The 6,003-nt window shown below is 44.2% G+C and overlaps 1 long non-coding RNA gene across 1 annotated transcript in view; it reads right to left on the bottom strand.

Annotated features, from left to right (window-relative positions):
* Positions 1–5,682, bottom strand: part of LOC116560575 — an 8,300-nt gene extending 2,618 nt beyond the window's left edge. Inside the window, exon 1 of the long non-coding RNA XR_004273028.1 lies at positions 2,888–5,682. This is a non-coding gene — a long non-coding RNA (uncharacterized LOC116560575). The remainder of the gene's footprint in view (positions 1–2,887) is intronic.
* Between the last annotated feature and the right edge of the window lie 321 nt (positions 5,683–6,003).

The following is a 6,003-nucleotide window of genomic DNA, read 5'->3' as shown; positions in this document are numbered from 1 at the left end:
TTTAGTAGAGACAGGGTTTCGCCATGTTGGCCAGGATGGTCTCGATCTCTTGACCTCGTGATCCGCCCACCTTGGCCTCTCAAAGTGCTGGGATTACAGGTGTGAGTTTAAGCAACTTTGAAATGTTAACTGTAAAGGAAATTCTGTGTGTAAACATAATAGCTAAAGTTAAAGAGGTATTATCCAGTTTTTCTGTAAAATGGACATTAAAATAAAAGCGCAACAGGTTTTGTTGTGTTTTGGAGACAGAGTCTCTGTCTCGCAGTCTGGAGTGCAATGGCAAGATCTTGGCTCACTGCAACCTCCGACTCCCAGGTTCAAGATATTCTCTCGCCTCAGCCTCCTGCATAGCTGGGATTACAGGTGTCCACCACCACACCCAGCTAATTTTTTGTATTTTTAGTAGAGACAGGGTTTCGCCATGTTGGCCAGGCTGGTCTTGAACGCTTGACCTTGTGATCTGCCCTCCTCAGCCTCCCTAAGTGCTGAGATTACAGGTATAAGCCACCACACCTAGCCAACAGGTTTTTCTTAAAGCACTAACCTGCTCTTTAACAAAGATTAAGAAGGTCTTTTAGCACAGACACCACTCCTAGAATTTCCAGTACACCAGCACTAGCCTGGAGACCAGCCTACCTCATGCTGCTAACCACCAAGACTGCCGTTCGTACAGCAGAAAAGAGATGGACACTTCACACCCAAGTCAAAGTGCCATCACCGTTAGAATCATGGGCTATTGTTCCGGAATCAGATCCTACACCAAGTTAAAGCTAAGAAGAGCTTAGTCTATCTTTTCTTTTTCTTTTCTTCTCTTTAACTACTCCCCATCTTGTTATTAATGATTAATGGTTTTAGATCTGTCTCACCTCAAGCTGTTACTTTTGGTGTCTGTTTAGTTAGGCCTTGTGGTGGTCTGCATAACGAAGGACAGCTTGCTGCTTTGGAAGGAAGTCTCTGTCCTTCTTAGACTTCCTCAGATTAGGAAGACATATGAGTTCCTCTAAGGATACTAGTAAACCAAGGAATAGTACCTGTGTTAATTGGCAGGAATCAGACTCCTGTCCCTCTAAAACAGAATCTCTATGTTCTGCTTAGTCTAATGTCATATGGAACACTAAAGGTTTAAGACAGACTGCTTCCACAGGTCTTTTTAGTCCTTAAAATTATATATCCATTTCACCAAAGGAATTACTCTTTCTAGTTGTCAATATAACCAATGTAATCCAATGCAGCTTACTACCGTTATTGCAACATCTGAAAACTCTTCCCTTTCATTAAGTCGTATTTATGGTATAGGAGCCGATGTTTCAGAGAAGGATCCTTAAGAAATTTTTGAAGTGTACTTTATTGCTCCTTCAACCTCTTTATCAATCACTCCTCCCAGACACAATGACAAAACCAAAGTCTCAACAGAAGTAGAGGACCCAAGGCAAACCATAGCCATTGAAACAGAATATAAGGATGCAAACGCCTGGTTAGAATGGATTAAATATTCCATCCGCACCTAAAATAAAAGTGACTGTTATGCCTGTGCGCATACGGTGGTAGGCCAGAGGCCCAGGTTGTCCCCTTTCCACTTGGATGATCCTCAAATCAAGCGGACTTGGAATGCATAGTAGCTCTTTCTCAGGATTCCAACGTCTGGAATAACAAATTGTGCCAAGTTCTTTCTCTGCTATTTCCTGAGGTTCAACACTCTGTGGGGTCAGCCCCCAAGGGTCATACACCATCCATCTCCCTAGGTGAAGTTCGCCTGTGTCTCTCACAACAGGGGGAGAACTTAGCGTTCCTTGGAAACTTAACAGGATGCTGTGAAGTCAGACACTTCCAAGAGCTGGCTCATCAGTCCGCCCTTACCCCCGAGCAGATGTATGGTGTTATTGTGGGGGACCCCCTTACTGGACACTCTGGCACATAACTGTAGTGGTATTTGCACTGTATTCCAATTGGCTATCCCTTTTACCACGGCATTTCATCAACCAAAGATAAAGGAAACCCACCAATGACATACAAGAGGAGCCCCATATGGGTCCTTTGATTCTCATGTGTACGTAGATGCAATTAGGATCCCAAAAGGAGTTCCAAATGAATTTAAAGTCAGAGGTCAGATAGCTGCTGGACTTGAATCAACACTATTCTGGTGGGTGACAATAAATAAAAATGTAGACTGGATAAATTATATTTATTACAATCAATAACGATTTGTTAACTATACCAAGGATGCTGTTAAGGGAATCGTAGAACAGTTAAAAGTCTACCACCCAAATGGCATGGGAAAACAAGATTGCTCTTGACATGATGTTAGCTGAAAAGGGTGACGTCCGCATAAACATTGAGCTGTGTACTTTCATTCCCAGTAACACAGCTGCAGATGGAAGTATCAGCAGAGCCTTACAGGGACTTAGGGCCCTATCTAATGAGCTAGCCAAAAATTCAGGAATAAATAACCCCATTTCAAACTGGCTACAGAACTGGTTCAGCAAATGGAAGAGTACTTTGGCATCAGTTTTCACTTCCCTGGTAGCGGTATTAGGTATACTTCTTCTTGTAGGGTGTTGTGTTATACCCTGTGTTCGAGGACTCGTGTAAAGGCTCATTGATACTACTCTTGCTAACCTATCTCCAACTCCTCCTCCACCCTATCCAGAGAAATTACTTCTGCTGGAAGACCAAGCCTAACAACAAAACAAGGACCTATTAGAAAAGTTTGAAGAAGAATTATGAAATAAAAAGAAGAGGGAATTGTGAGAGATGGGAAAGTTCTTCTTCAAAGTTTGTATCTTAGACTACATTATAAAGAGTTACAATCTCTTCCTCTATGGCCATTATCCGCTATTAGCATAAACATATACCCATATATATATTTTTTTTCTAAATCAGCTACAACTTAAATCAGCTACCTTGACTTGCTCCGGCATGTCTGAACAGAACCGAGCAAGCTCCAAACCCTGGTGCATGCCATTTCTTATTTGGAAACCCACCTAACCACCTCCTGACTAGCTTCCTCTTCTTCCTTGTCTTGTTTCCTCCTTATCTATTCAAGAAATTTCCAAGTTTTTAGCCAATCAGATCAAGCACTGAGGTTACAGGCTGGTCTTGAACTCCTGATCTCATGATCTGCCCACCTCGGCCTCCCAAAGTGCTGGCATTACAGGCACGCGGCCACCACTGATTTTTTTATTGGACTGAAAATAGGTGGGAGGCAGAACAAGAATAGAAAGCTCCACTGATCATGCCCATGCCCCCACCAATGACACCAAATTAAGATCTACATAGAAAAAAACACCTTCATAAGAAGAAAAAAAAATTAGGTGAGCACTAATAGTACCGGGTTTTAACTGCATATCACTGAAAGAGACACTGAAGACAGAGAAACAACAGTCCTCAATCAACATCTATACACACTTCCTGTTCTCCCATCCAGCAGCAAAGGCCTGGTGCCTACAGCCACTGGGTGCTGGGGGAGGGAGAACACAGCAATTGTAAGGCAATGACCTCAGTGCTGTCCTGTTAGAGCAGAAAGGAAAACCAGACCAAACTAAGCTGACAGCCACCCAGAAAGGGAGCACTTAAACTAGCCCTAACTGGAGGGAAATTGCTGATCCCAATGGTCCCAACTTGAGTTCCCACAAGCCTCGCTGCAGGGCACTAAAGTACTCCATGTCTCCAAGTAAGCTTGGAAAGGCAGTCTAAGCCATAAGGGCTACAATTCTTACCTGAGTCCTAGTAATGAACGGGGCCCCAAGACAGTAGAGGTGGTGGGGAGAGGGACAGAAGCAGAGAATGCAACATACTGAGACATCAGGTGGGGCAGCCAAAAGAGTGCTGGCATCACCCCTTCCCCTAGACAGGCTGCACAACTCAGGGCTCAATAAAAGACCCCTTCTTTCTGTTTGAGAAAAGATGAAGGAAGAGCAGGGAGGACTTGTCTTTCATTTTGGATACCAGCTCAGCCACAGCAAGATAGTGCACCACTCAGAGTTGTGAGGTCCCTGTTCAGGGCCCTAGCTCAGACATTTCTATATACCTGGGCCAGAAGAAAGCCTGCTGCCTTGAAGGCAAGGACATGACAGCATTCATCACCTACAAAGTGAAGAGCCCTTAGGCCCTAAATAACCAGCAGCGATATCCAAATACTACACTAGGGCCTCAGGTGATCCTCCGAGACTTGCTGGCTTCAGTGAAATTCAGCACCAAGCATGGTGGCTATGGGGCAAAACTCCTACCTGAGAAAAGCAGAGGGAAAGAGTAAACAGGACTTTGTCTTGCAGCTTAGGTACCACCAGAACGACCATGGGTGATGGGGGGAAGCCAGTGGATTTTTGAGTGTCCCCAATTCTAAGACCTTACTCTTAAATGACATTTCTGGACCTGCCCTGGGCCACAGGGGGGCCCACTGCCCTGAAGTGTGAGTCCCAGGTGGTAGTCTGGTAGTACCCCTTGTGGCCTTGGGGTGGCAGTGGTTACAAGGTGAGGTTCCTCTGCTTTTGGAAATGGGAGGGAAGAATGAGAAACACCTCATCTTGTGGTTTGAATGCCAGAAAAGACACAATACAAGAGTGTTACTCTAGTCCCCTGACTCCTAGACAACACCTCTGGACCTACCTGGGGTCTAGAGACCTTGCTGCACTGAAGGAAAGGACGCAGGTCTCACTGGATTTGTCAACTGCTGATTGCACAGCACCAGGGCCTTGAGCAAACATGGGAGGTAGCCAGAGAGCAGTCACAGCAGGCCTTGGATGAGACCCTGCATGGTCTTAATTTCAGGACTGACCCTGAAATTATAGTCAGTCATAGTGGTGGTGGTCACAAGGGTGCTTGCATCACTCACTCCAACCCCAGGTTTAGGTGGCTCACAACAGAGAGACTGTATGTTTGGAAGAAAGTAAGGAAAGACAACAAGAGTCTCTGCCTGATAATCCACAGAATTCCCCAGATCTTGTTGAAGACCATCAAGGTGGTACCTCCAGGAGTCTGCAAAAGCCACAGAGTTACTGGGCTTGGGGTTCCCCCTAAAGCAGATACAGCTTAGATCACACAATACCTAAGTTCTTTCAAATATCTAGAAAGCATTCCCAAGAAGGACAGCTATAAATAAGGCCAGGCAGTGAAGAGTACAATAAATACTTAACTCTTAAATGCCCAGACACTCAAGAACATCTACTAGCATCAACACCACCCAGGAACACATGACCTCACCAAATGAACTAAATAAAGCATCAGGGACCAATCCTGGAGAAACAGAAATGTGATCTTTCAGACAGGGAATGCAAAATAGCTATGCTGAGAAAACTCAAAGTAATTCAAGATAACACAGAGAAAGTAAACAGAATTCTATCAGATAACTTTAACAAAGATGAAAACATGTAAAAAGCAAAAATTCTGGAGCTGAAAAATGCAACTGGCATACTCAAGAATGTATCAGTCTTCTGCAGCAGAATTGATCACAGAAGAAAAAAATGAGCTCAAACACAGGCTATTTGAAAATACAGAGGTCACAGGAGACAAAAAAAAAAGGAATTTTTAAAAACAAAGCATGCCTACATAATCTAAAAAATAGCCTCAAAGGGGCAAATCTAAAGAGTTACTGGTGGCAGGGTGTGGTGGTTCACGCCCATAGTCCCAGCACTTTGGGAGGCCAAGGCAGGTGGATGATCTGAGGTCAGGAATTGGAGACCAGCCTGGCCAACATGGTGAAAATCCGTCTCTACTAAAAATACAGGAAACTAGCCAGATGTGGTGGCATACGCCTGTAATCCCAGCTACTTGGGAGCCTGAGGCAGGAGAATTGCTTGAACCCAGAAGACGGAGGTTGCAGTTAGCTGAGATAGCACCACTGCACTCCAGCCTGGGTACCAAGAGCAAAACTGTCTCAAGAACAACAACAACAACAAATCCCCCAAATCTTAAATCCCCCAAATCTTAAATAAATAAAGGCAAAAACATTATTTTTGAGTACATGAGCTCCTAATGATTCTCAAAAACAAAAAAGTGATTACCTTT

Source organism: Sapajus apella, unplaced genomic scaffold, assembly GCF_009761245.1.
Source record: "Sapajus apella isolate SASKATOON/1434 unplaced genomic scaffold, GSC_monkey_1.0 scaffold26, whole genome shotgun sequence".
In the NCBI taxonomy this organism is placed as follows: Eukaryota; Metazoa; Chordata; class Mammalia; order Primates; family Cebidae; genus Sapajus; species Sapajus apella.
Note: the sequence above shows the minus strand (reverse complement) of the source record. Positions and strands in the feature narration are given on the sequence as shown.